This window comes from Lissotriton vulgaris, chromosome 2_1 (genome assembly GCF_964263255.1).
Source record: "Lissotriton vulgaris chromosome 2_1, aLisVul1.2, whole genome shotgun sequence".
Classification (NCBI taxonomy): domain Eukaryota; kingdom Metazoa; phylum Chordata; class Amphibia; order Caudata; family Salamandridae; genus Lissotriton; species Lissotriton vulgaris.
Genome location: NC_141687.1, coordinates 56,513,653 through 56,526,772, shown reverse-complemented (window position 1 = coordinate 56,526,772; position 13,120 = coordinate 56,513,653). Strand labels below are relative to the sequence as shown.

At 49.1% G+C, this 13,120-nt stretch overlaps 1 pseudogene; it reads right to left on the bottom strand.

Moving 5' to 3' along the window:
* Nucleotides 1–208: 208 nt before the first annotated feature.
* LOC147729547 (uncharacterized) lies at nucleotides 209–4,103 on the bottom strand (annotated as a pseudogene).
* Nucleotides 4,104–13,120: the final 9,017 nt, after the last annotated feature.

Here is a 13,120-nt window from a genome sequence, read left to right as displayed (position 1 = left end):
GTCCCACTGCAGTGTCTTCTTCGTTGATGGCACCCAGGCAGTAATGTTTCGTAAACGTGTGCCTGCTAGACCACGTGGCTGCTCTGCAGATCTGATGCAGCGCACACCGGCGAACAGGGCAGTTGAAGACGACATTGCTCTGAGCCCTCACTGAAGACTGAAGAGGCTTGCCTGCCTGTTGATGGCAGAAAGCGATGGCCGAGGAAACTCAATGAGCAATTGTAGGTTTGGTAACTGGACGCCCCTTGTGGAAACGTCCATAAGCTATGAACAGTTGATCAGCTTTACGAAAAGGGGCTGTTCTGCTGGTGTAAAACTTTAAGCACCTTTTAATGTCCAAGGAGTGCAAACGCTGCTCCGCTGGAGACTGTGGATTAGCAAAGAAAGTCCTCAGGAAAACAAGTTTGTTGATGTGGAAATCTGAAGGCACCTTAGGCAGGAACGTGGGATTAGTACGAAGCAATACATAGTCAGGTTGAAACTGCAGAAATGGAGGATTTATAGTGAAGGCATGTATATCACTTACGCGACGAGAAGATGTCAGCGCAAGGAGAAGAGCAACCTTCCAAGTGAGAAACTTCAAGTCTGCCTTGTCTATAGGTTCGAAAGGTGTTTTCATAAGTTGTGACAACACGATGTTAAGGTGCCAAGTAGGAGGAGGGTGCCGAATCGGTGGAAACTTGCAAAATAATCCTTTGAAAAATTGGCGTATTATCCTAGTGACGCCATCCTGACGGAAGCGGGAAGCGGGAAATTGCAGCCAGAAAAACTCTCAAAGTTGAATGCGAGAGTCCAGACTGAGCAAGTTGCCCAAAGAATGGAAGGAGCTGCGCAGGCGTGGAATGAATGGGATGGATCCCAGCAGCTGCGCACTAATGGCAGAATCTCTTCCATTTAAGTTTATAGGTTTTAACAGTTGACAGAGCTCTAGCCTGAGCGAGGATGTCTCTACAGTCTGGTGGGATGGCTAGGTGAGCAAATTCAAGGTGCTCAGGTTCCAAGCTGACAAATTCAGAGAGGAGGGGTCTGGATGGCAAATCTGACCCCTGTCCATCTTGAGAAGGTCCACCAGAGGACGAAGACGGATGGGCTCGCACTGGGATAGAAGAAGTAGCTCTGAAAACCACGCATGACGAGGCCATCTGGGGGCGATCAGAAGAATGTGGCAAGGCTGTCTCCGCATTTTCCACAATACCCGAGGCATCAGAGGGATTGGAGGAAAAGCGTTAGCAAAGAGATTGCACCAATTCATCAAAAGGGCATTGCCCTGTGATCCTCGGTGGGGATGCCAGCTTGCATAAGATGGGCATTTCCGGTTCTGTGGTGTGGCAAAGAGATCCAGCAGCGGATGCCCCCGTCTCCGAAAATTAGTTCGAGTGATTGATGGTGCAACTCCCACTCGTGGGTCGATGACGTGGACCTGCTGAGGGAATCCGCTAGAATGTTGGAAACCGCTGGTAGATGGACTGCAGTGAGAGTGACTTGATGACTTAGAGCCCAGTCCCAGATCGACTGCGCCAGATGCGACAAGATTGGAGATTTTGTTCAGCCCTGCTTGTTTATATAAAGCATGCTGGTTGTGTTGTCTGTCTGAATAAGGACTGACTCTCCTTGGATCAAAAGATGAAAGGACTTGAGCGCCAGAAAAATGGCCATCAGCTCCAGCCTGTTGATGTGCCAGGCTCTCTGAGGCAAAGTCCACTTGCCCTTTATAGACAGGCCTTGAAGATGAGCACCCCATCCCTCCAACGAGGCGTCCGTCGTCAGAGTAAATTCCGGAGTGATGGAAAGGAATGACGTCCCTGTCGAAAGATTGGATGGCTGCACCCACCATTTGAGGGCCGCTCTCATGCGGGCGGTGACACAGACTATGTCGTTGAAGGAACCGGTGACCTGGCGCCACTGTCCATCCAGTTCCTCTTGAATGGGATGTGTCCGTAATCTGCAATTTGGGATCAATGCAATGCACGATGACGCCATTCCTAGAAATGATTCTAATAGTCGGACAGAAATGGACTGTCTTGCGCGCAAGAGAGACACCAATTGAAGAATCTTTTGTTGTCGCTCCTGAGATACAAATGCTTTTGCAAGAGCCGTATTCAACGTGGCCCCTAAAAAGATCTTGCAGGTTGCTGGATGTAATTGGGACTTGGCCACGTTGATGGATAGACCGAGGGAGCGAAACACCTCCTGACAAAGGCGAGTGTCCTGAAGCAGCTGTGTACGAGACTGAGATTTTAGGAGACAGTCGTCCAGGTGAGGAAAAATTTGTACACCCTGAAGACGTAGATAAGGTACCACAGGAGCCAACACCTTCGTAAAGACGCGAGGGGCTGAACGTAGGCCGAAAGGCAGTACTTTGAACTGGAAATCCCTCTGGAAAAGTAGGCGTCTTGGAGGTTGATAGTTGCCATGAAATCCCCCACTGAGAGTAGTCGTAAGATCTCCACCAGCGTTAACATGCGGAAGGATTGGCACTTGAGATATTTTTTGAGTGCTCGTAAATCCAATATCGGCCTCCAATCCAGCGTCTTCTTTATGACAAGGAAAAAACAGGAATAAAATCCCATTCCCCCTTGAGACTTTGGAACCACTTCGACGGCACCCTTCTGTATCATAAGACGAACTTGATGTAATAGTTCCCTGATGTGTGCTGGTGGCGGGCCGGAAGGTGGAGTGGGCAGGGGAAGTTTGACGAACTCCAGAGCACGGCCTTTCACTACGATGTCCAGAATCCAACGGTCCGAAGTGATGGAGGACCATTGAGAACAAAACAGGGAGATTCGACCTCCAACTTTTTGGGGTAAAGGCAAGTCATTGTCGCTTTGGAGCAGATCCCCTGTAAGAAGATCTCCCCCTATAGGATTTAGAAGACTGTTGTCGGGAAGACTGCTGCTGGTGTTTGAATAGAGTTGGTTGCCTTGGTTGTAGGAACGATATTGAGTGTTTCCTTCTAGAAAAGTGGAAGTGGTGCCGCGTCCACGTGCACCCCGAAAGGGCTGTTTCCGAAACTGCAAAGTTCCTAGAGAGCGAGCAGTATCCGTGTCTTTTTTAATGGACTGTAAAGCTTCATCAACATGAGCCCCAAACAAAGACTCGCCGTCATACGGCATATCGAGGATCTTTGCTTGTATCTCCTGTCGGAAAGATGTGGAATGCAACCAAGCTTGTCTACGTAGAACCGCCGCTCCAGCGAGTTGCCAAAACCAGTGCAGGCGATGTCAACGGCACAATCAATTATCTCCTCCGATGTTCTGTCCCCTTCTTGGAGATGTTGCAAAGCCTCTGCCTTGAAAGCATCCGGAACACATAAGCTGTCATGTCCGCCCACATTTGGCGGTCGTAGCGCCCCAAAATGGCCAAAGCATTGGCCGCTCTCACTGTGGTGGAAGCCATCGTAGAAAACCTGCGGCCTATAGCATCCATGCGACAACCTTCGCGATCTGGTGGGGCAGTAACAGCTGATGCAGGATTCCGTGAACGACGCTGAGCTGCTTGTGTAACCACTGAATCGGGTTTTGGCTGTCCAATGAGGCACGCTGGAGTGCCAACAGGTGCCTTATATTTCTTTTATATTTCTTTTCCAACCTGGGCATCCGAGCCGGAAGTGTATTAGGGGTCTGCATCAATTTTTCTCCTTCGGCCCAAATAAAGTCAATTATAGGCACAGTATGGACTTGTTTGAAAGGCTGGTTTTTAAAGTCATAGAGAAAACAATCCTCCTCTCTTTGGACTCTAGGCAATTTGAAGCATTGGGCTGCCCTGTCCATCAACTGATGGAAACTCGCAATATCTTAAGGAGGAGAATCCCCTGGTGTGGTCGGAGATGGGGACGGTGTTTGAACTTGGTAATTATCCCACTCCGCCATATTGTCATCCTCATCATCATCACGAACCTCACCATCTTCGCAGTCAGGAGAAACCTCATCCTCATCGTCGGCATACACAGTCGTGTGTATGCGAACAGATGTTTGAACTTGAGGAGCAGAAGTAGGCAGAGGTGCCAAAGGAGCCGGAGCCGGCATAGTAACTGGTGGCAGAATAGCAGGGGCTGCAGGCACTTGTGGAGATGACTGAAAACGTCTGTTGTAGTCGTCCAACATATGTTGGAGATTAGAGATAAGTGACAAGGGTAGCGTCGCCGTAGGAGCTTGAACCGGCGTAGTTTCCTGCTGGAAATACTGGTCCTCATCATCGTTACTGTAATCTTGGCACTTGATGACCAAATCAGATGGACTACGTGCTGCTCTAAATGATTTGTGAACATCTTCTTCTGAGTTCTGCTCCGAGTCTGTGGCAAACAAAGGCGAGGGAGGCTGCGGATCACTGGAGATGGAAATCTGGTCCACAGGCACCTTGCGGCGTTGGTGAAGAGATTCAACATCGGCAGATCCAGTGGACGACAATGGCAACATTGGCAGTGAGGCAAACGTAGAAGCAGTAGTCGATGGAGCCACACTGGCAGCATCCGGTATAGTCGACGGTACCGTCGTCGACGGTAATGGCGTCGACGTTGCCTTAGTCGACGCGACGACGAAGATGACTTATTTTTCGTCGACGGAGCAGTCGTCGACGGGGTCGTCGACGGTGCGGTCGACGACAGTGTGGACGTCAACGGTGCGGACGTCGACGAGGCTGTCGACGAATGTGATTTCTTCACACCCTTCGTCGACGATGACTTGGTCATCGTCGGGGAAGGCTTCTTCGTCGACGATGATTCAATCGGAATGACAGACGGCACGGTCTTGAAACTAAGTGTTACCTTCGTCGATGACGATGACGTCGGCGAGACAGTTGTCGACGATCCAGAAGCGAACGTCGTCGTCACCGTCGTCGTCGATGATCCGGAGACGGCAGATTTCGTCGTTGGAACAACTGTCAACGGTCCCGTCGACGCAGAAGCATGTTTTTTCACAAAAACATGAGCAGAAGATGCAGTAGACACCTGAGAGCCAGGTCTTGTGGGCGTGGATGTAGTAGGTAGAGGTGAAGACACCGCAGGGGCCAAAGAGAGGGACATTTTCTTTTTCTTGATGAAAGGTGAGGGCAACTTCTGCACACTACTACGTTTAGATACTGCTTGGGAACGACCAGAAGTGAAACTTTCGGCATCAGAAAGTACACCATCCTTGTCCTTGAGTCTCTGAAGCCATAACAGAAGGCGCCTTCCCTGTCCTTTAGAGTTTTTCCAGAGAAAGTTCTACAGAACGTACACTTTCCCACTTCATGGTCGGGGTAAAGACAGTAAATACACTTACTGTGTGGATACTCTGAATAAAGACACAGTTTTTACAAGAAGAGCAAGGTCTGAAGAGAGATTTCTTACTTGTAGACATTCTGAAAAGCACAGGAAAACCTGAAGAAACTGAGAAAACTTAGCAGAGCTCAAGGAGACTCCCTTACACACGACGTGCGGTAGAAAATCTGAGGTGTTGAGCTCTGAGGAGAAGGTTCTGGAGGACTGCTGGCGCGTGATTGGCTACAGTTTGGACCAACATAATGACAGGAATAGGCTACAAGTGTTTTTTTCTCTTCATGGATTCCTATGAAGAATTATGTCTAGGCATTTACTGCCTGGTTTTTCTAATGTGCATTTCATCTGTTATGTTTTACATTGACATATTATTGGTATGTTATTGCTATTTTATTTACCGTGGGACTCCCACTCCGACGATGGGGAAAATTCAAGCATGTGAATCTATAAAAGACACCCTAATACTGCAGAACTGCAAATTCTCCTCATTCTTAAAAATTCCCCGTAAGGAATGCTTTTGATCAAATGGCTGGGGTTGGAGGTACTGGCATGCAATACCGCATTGCCAGCAGTTAGTTTCCTGTGGAGATTGGTTTGTAGGGTGTTATTAGTGTGTTATTCTCAATATATATCTTTATATCAAGAAATTGAACACAGGCGGATCTAATGTATGCACTGACCAACCACTAATATTGTTTAATAAAAAGAATTTAAAAAAAAAGAAATTGAACACATTATTTGCTGATATGAACTGTGAATTGTATATTTAACTTGTTGTTGTTAATCACTTTCACAAATTCCTTGGCTGATTCAATAGCCCCTTTCAAAATTATGCACACATCATCAATGCATTGCCAAAAATCCACCACATGGACATCATACAGCTCTCTGTATGTCCTCTGTGGGTGACTCTGAGGACATGCTCCTCCCAGCACCCCACGTGCAAACACGCATAGATGGGGGAGAAACATGCCCCCATCGCCATACCACGAAGCTGCTGAAAGATCTCCTTATGAACATGAAATAATTATTCAAATAAACACAGTTCAATCATCTTTAGTCATTTCATTGTGTTGGCGAAAATGAATATTTCATTTTTCCAGGAAAATATTTAACTGCTTTTAGGCCATCCACATGATGAATAGTGGTATATAGGGTACAAATGTCCATTACAATCAGTACATAATCCTCTTATCACATGAGGGTTTGTAATTCAACAGAAAATGCTTCGTGTCCTTGACATATGAAGGAAGATCTTCCACCAATTAATGTAGAAAATAATCCACATACTTAGATAAAGGTTCAAGGAGACTACATAGTGCGGAAATTATGGGTCGTCCTGGCATTGGTGTCAATTCTTTGTGTATCTTCGGGATGAAGTACAGAGTCGGAGTAATTGGGAATTCATTCCTCAGGAAACTATATTCATGTTCACTCAGTAATCCATCCCTTTTCCATTGGCCCAATTCTTTCACCACTGTCTCCTATATCTATCTTATGTCACTGAATGTGGCTTTCCTGTAGCAGGTATTGTTACTGAGATGCCGATCTGCTTCCTCCATATTCAAAGTTTGTGGCCAAATCACGATATTTCCTCCTTTGTCCGCTTTATTGATAATCACATTAGGATTATTCATCAACTTCCGCATAAGCTTGGAATACTGTATTTCCATGTACTTACGTAGTTTACGTTTGCGCAGAGTGGTACAGTTGAGGGTTTTGAGATCTTCAATCACACAGTCATTAAATGTGTCGATTGCATCTTTCTGCATTAAGGGGATGAATGTGGAGGGTGGCCGAAAAGGACTACTACATGGAAGATTATTTCTGATGCCAATTTCTCGTAGGTCTTCTTGGGTGGACCCTATAGAGTCCGTATCCACATTACTTAGGGCCAGATGTAGGTGGCTAAATACCGTTTGGTAACGCCGAAATTCGTTAAATTTCTGCGTTACCGACCCGTATTTAGCCATGTGCGATGTAGATAATACCGAACGCCATTACAAATAAGGAATCAGTAAAAATAAGGGAAACCAGTTACGATTCCTTTTTTAGTGATTTGCAGACACTGAAACCCCTAAATACCGAATCGGTAAATAAGAAATAGTTAAATAATCGCAAATGCGATGTACCAAAAATCAGTAATACTGAATTTCCGAAAATTCGGTATTTAGGAGTTGCTAATTACCACTGACTCCAAGCAGGTGGTAATCAGGTGCATAAACAGCCCCAAAATGCAAAAGTGTGAACACAATGGCGGCCCTCTACGTGAAAGCAAGGCGGCTAGGTTTGCGAGCAGCAAGACTGAGGATCTGGAGACGGGAGGAGCGTGTGTACAAACAGCGTGTTGCACTGTTCCAAATGACTGAGGCAGAAATACATAGGAGGTACAGGCTACACCCCCAAACCATCCTTGACCTGATACAGGACCTGCACCCACTCCTGGAGCATCAGACACCAAGGGCGCACGCCATACCAACACATGTCCAGGTGCTCTGTAGCCTGCACCTACTTGCATCAGGAAGTTACCAGGGGGTGATAGCTGTGGCAGATGGTGTGTCACAGAGTTGCCTGTCCTGTTTCTTCAACTCCTTGTTCGATACCATGATGCAGAGAATGCATCACTACATACGGTTCCCCAGCACACAGGCGAAACTGCAGAAGACAAAGCTGGATTTCTACCAAAAGGCACAGTTCCTACATGTAATAGCGTGCATTGATGGGGCCCACATACCAATCTGCCCACCTGCAACTACACAGAATACATATACCGAACCGCAAATCCACACATTCCATTAACGTGCAGGTGATATGTGATGCGGACAACATCATCACTGACATCGCGGCCAAATTTCCAGGGAGTACCCATGACTCCTACATATTCAGGAACAGTAGGATATACACACGCCTGGCTGGTGGTGAATTTGGAGAAGGATACCTGCTAGGTAAATCAATGTGACACACTCTGATGTATACCTTGGATGAATGTGTTGGTGACTCTTATTAATGGCACTTCCTTTCCCATTTAGATGACAGCACATATGCTGTGCTGGCATTTATCCTAACTCCATACCTCAACCCTTCCAACCCAAGTGAGAGAAGATACAATGTGGTACATAAAAGCATGCGAAACGTTATGGAGCGCAGCTTTTGACTTCTAAAAAGCAGGTTCTGTTGCCTCCACAAAAGTGGAGGTGTAGGTCAGTACCACCCCATCATCGGCTGCAAAATAATACCAATGTGCCATGCTGCATAACCATGCCACAAAGAAAGGAACAGCAGTGGAACTAACTGACTCTGAGGACGAGGGTGAGGACTGTCCACAGCCAGAGCACAGCGCAGCAGGTGTGGCAGCAGCACCAGATGGGAGACACAGACGGGCTGAGATAACACACAACTATTTCTGAGTAAGGAGACATAGCCAGTTACTGTAAGTGAGTGACGATGTTTAATTATCATAGCACACCACCACAAAATGAAGGGCGTCACATGCCAGGCCTAATTCAATTGCAGTGCCCAAAACAAAAACAGGTTACATCACCCATTATGGTAAACCATGTTATGGCTGCCATTACTTTCTGCACCAACCTGCTGCACTGCTGCGTTCCTCGGCCCACTGTCCTCACTGCCAGTCTGTCCTGTGGCAGCGCTGTGCCATTCGCTGCGCCTCCTGGACTGAGCTACTGAGCGTGAGCTACTGCAGCTAGTAGCCTCTTCACTATCCCCCCATCACCTATAGTGGCTATCTGGTTGGTATGTAGCATTTCCAGTGCACTGGTCACTGTGACCAGCCCCCTTGCCACATCACAGCTGCAGTGGGACATCTCCTCCTGCATGGCCACCGAGCGCCTGCAGAGCAGAGAGGTGGCAGTGGAGAGGCGGTTCACCGCCTTGGTGTGGTTGTCAACTTTCTGCCTCTCCCTGCGCCTTGCCAAACGGTCCTCATCTAATTTGCTGCACAGCAGCCTCACTGCCTCGGACATGTTCTCATGCCCTCAGCCACAATATGGTTCATGGAAAAGATGCCCTTCTCAATTCGCAGCATGTGCCCATTCATCTGTACCATCTGCTGCTGTACTGACCTTATGGCTTTGCCTTGCAGGCGCTGCATCTTGAGCATGTTCCCCTCAAGACTGGCGAACACACTCTCATCCTCACCCTGTGAAGGAGGACTGGCTGCCCTTACCCTGCAGCGTCTGGTACGTGTGTGGGCGCGCTCTGTGGGGGACTGTGAGCCTGCACCGTTGGCATCCTCAGCCACCGTGGGCTGTTGTCCTCCTATGCTGTCCTCCTCGGACACCTCCATCTGCTGGAGGCTGGCCACTGCATGACTCCTGCCTCTCAGTGGTGGTGGCATTGATGGTGGTTATGTTGGTGGTGGTGGGGTGGTGTGCCCTGCAGGCGACAGGACCCCCTCCTTTTGCGTCCTCTCTGTCATGGGTGTCTTTCCTTTGCTCCCCTCTGCTGCCCTGCGCGATGGCTCGCCTGTGAAGACAGAATGTACATTTGCTCACTTATCTGGCAGCATTTGCGTTGTAATAAATTTCATGCCTGCCAATCACACTGACAGTCCTCTGCTCGCTAATTGCTGATGTGTGTCACATGCCTTTGGGTTCAGTGGACTCACTGTTCTGACATGTGTTACTTCTGACTACATGGCCCATAATGCATTGCAGGTTTTAAGTAAAACATGTAATGGAGTGGGATTCACAATGCCTCATTGGGGATTGGGGGTAGGGAGTGGGGGGCACAGCATGCAGTGAATGCATCTTACCTTGTTTGTTGGCAGCTCTGGCTGAATTTTCTGTAACCCCAACCCCACTCACACTCTCCGGCTGGAGGGTGGACTCAACCAGGAGACCCAGGGCAGTTGGTGCAGGTGCTGTGTTCCTCCCTCCACCTGTAAGGTTGGCTTCCTCTCTGCCAGCCTCTCCTTAGCACACTTCCTCAGGTCATACCAGCATTTTTTTAGTTCCTCAATGGAGCGCTGGCTAACTCCAATGGCATTGATTTTTTCTTGTATGACAAGCCAAAAATGCCTTTTCTGGGATTCAGGCATGTGCAGAGACTGTTTGCCAAAAAGTTTATCATGGTCCTTTGTGACATCCTCAATAAGGACCTCCAGCTCCCTCTCACTGAATTTATGCTTTCTTTTTCTTTCAGCTCCCTCCTTCTCCCTCTCCAGGTTGTCCATTTTGCTCAGTTTTGTTTGAAAATATTCAGTTGAGTTGCTCTTGGCTTGTTTGCTCTGCTCCCTCCCTCACAAACAGCTCCAGGTTCAGTGAAGCTGCATAGGTGTGGCCACTTCCTGGTTGGGAGGTAATGGGGATGCACAGGATTGGCTGATTTGACAATTACCGATTTTTTAAATGACCAACTGCCAGATTCATGAAGCTACCATTTTGCGATTAGCAAATAGCGAAAAATAGCGTATCGCTATTTGAGACTCGCAAAATGGCATTCATGATAAAAAGCGCGGAAAAATTGCGATTCGCATTCGATCGCAATTGGCGATTGCGATCTAGCCGCAATCGCTAAATAATCGCAGTTTCGGCAATTTCCCATGCCGAAATAGCGATATCGCAAATAGCGATATCGCAATTAGCGATCTCGCTAACTGCGAGATCGCAAAAACGGGAAGGCGCATTTCGAGCCCACTGATGACATCACAACCAGGAAGTAGGCTCACCACACCCACAAACCGAACACAGAGCCAGGGAGTGGCAGCAGGAAAGTTTGGAGCTCCAAAAGCAAGACTCTGCAGCACCCCAGCCTGAAGGAAAGTTCAGAAAGATGCCCCAGGATGCAGCAGGGAGCAGTGGGCAGGAGAGGAAAAGGAAAATGAAATTTTCCGAAGCTGAATTGGAGTATGTCATTGAGGGGGTGTGCAATGACTATAGGAAGCTGTTTGGTAAAGACTCTCGGAGGGTGCCAGAGCCCGAGAAGCGCAGGATTTGGCAGCGCATCCGCGCCAAGGTCAATTCCGTCGGTGTCACCCAGCGCTCCATCGACGACATCAAGAAGCGCTGGTATGACCTCCGAGGACGTTCCAAGGAGCGGATTGCTTTGCAGCTTGGGGACCAACTGGGCACTGGTGGAGGGGATGCATTGGCCACACCTAACACCCCATTGGAGAACATGATTGAGGAGACCATAGCGCCAGCAGCCTGCGTGGGGGTCATTCAGCTGGACTCCTCTCGACCCGGCCAACAACAAAGTCAAGGTAAGTGCCATGCGACTGCGACCCAGTCCCCTAACAATGCCCATACGTCCTGAACTAGCACCATGACATCCCCAAATATGCAGACCAAGCACACCAAAAAAGCCCCATTGCATTGTGGTACTTGTAGTGTAAGCATGAGCCCGCAGTCAGGCCAAAAGTGCCAGAGCACTCATTGCTAAGTCTAAACAAAACCCAGTCAGGGAAAGCAAGGCTGCGTGCATGTGTCAAATTTTCCTGTGCAAGACACATAACATCATCCACCCTTTCACATTACAAGTGCAGGGGATCAAGCCAGCACCGATAGTGATGCGCTACACATCGCTGAGAGCCCGGAGGACACTGAGGGTGAGGGACAGTCCTCCCAACAACCTGGCACATCACATCAAGCAGCATTGCAGCCAGCACCACTCACAGCACCAACACCCGTGCCGACAGGGCCACCCCAGCAGCCACTGCAGTGCAGCCAGCAACAGCTACAGCACCAACACCCCGTGCCAACAGGGCCACCCCTGCATCCACTGCAGTGCAGCCAGCACCAGCTACTGCACCAACACCCCGTGCCGCCACAGCAGTGGTACAGGCTCCACCACCAGCGCCTCGGAGCCAGACGAGGCACACACCAGCTGGCAGGTCACAGACCATCGCACAGAGGCGCCAGCAGCGCCAGGGCCCAGCAGGCACCGGCAGGGCACTAGAAACACCAGACCCAGGCCTGGTAATTGAACGCCGCATGCTGGCGGTGCATCGCACGCAGGCACGCCACATGGCAGCAATGCTTGCACAGATGCAGGCAAATGGGCAACATATTGCCCAGATGACAGCAGCTGTGAGACAGAACAACCAGCTTGTCTCACAGCAGGACATGACCCGTAGACGCCACCGCCAACTACTGGCCCGCCTATTGGCCTACACTAGGTCTAACCATGTTGTTGGCCACGCCACATCTCAGTTGGCACGTCGGTCACTAGCTATGCAGGCACAAATGGTGCAGTGTTGCCAGGATGTGGCCAGGTCACTCGACCTACTCACTGCAGCTGTGCTTGGCAGACAGGCCACTGGCCGGGAAGAAGCAGAGGGTGGTGACGACGCAAGTGAGGCTGCGTCGACCAATAGCAGTGCCTCCTTACCACCGTTGCCTCCACCTCGCCGCAGCAGCCGGCCAACATCAGGGAGTAGGGCCAACACCGTCCCTGAGAATGTGGAGAGACGACTTGGGGCGTCTCGTCGTCAACATCGCTGAGGACTGTAAAAATATGAGGGAGGCCATGCAGTCGAGTCCTGCAAACCCCCTACCCCAGCATGGGGAGGTATGGAGTAATACACTCCCCATAAGACAATTTTTTTTTGAAGGCTTATTTATTGTGATGTAACATTAAAGAAGAAAGGTTATACTTCATACACACTCATGTCATTATTTCATTCGTCATGCATGGGTGCAGTGTTGTGATAGTGGTATGTGTGCACTAGAAACAGTTTGTAGTGATGTGGTTGCGGCGCCTGTGTCCTTCCGCAGGATCTTCTCCGCGGGCATGACGTACATGTGGAGGTGGCCGGTCGTCCCCTTCAGATTCACTGCCAGAGATGTCGACAGGTATCCGGCGCTTGGTTGCCATGTTATGTAGTATTGCGCAGACAGCCACAAT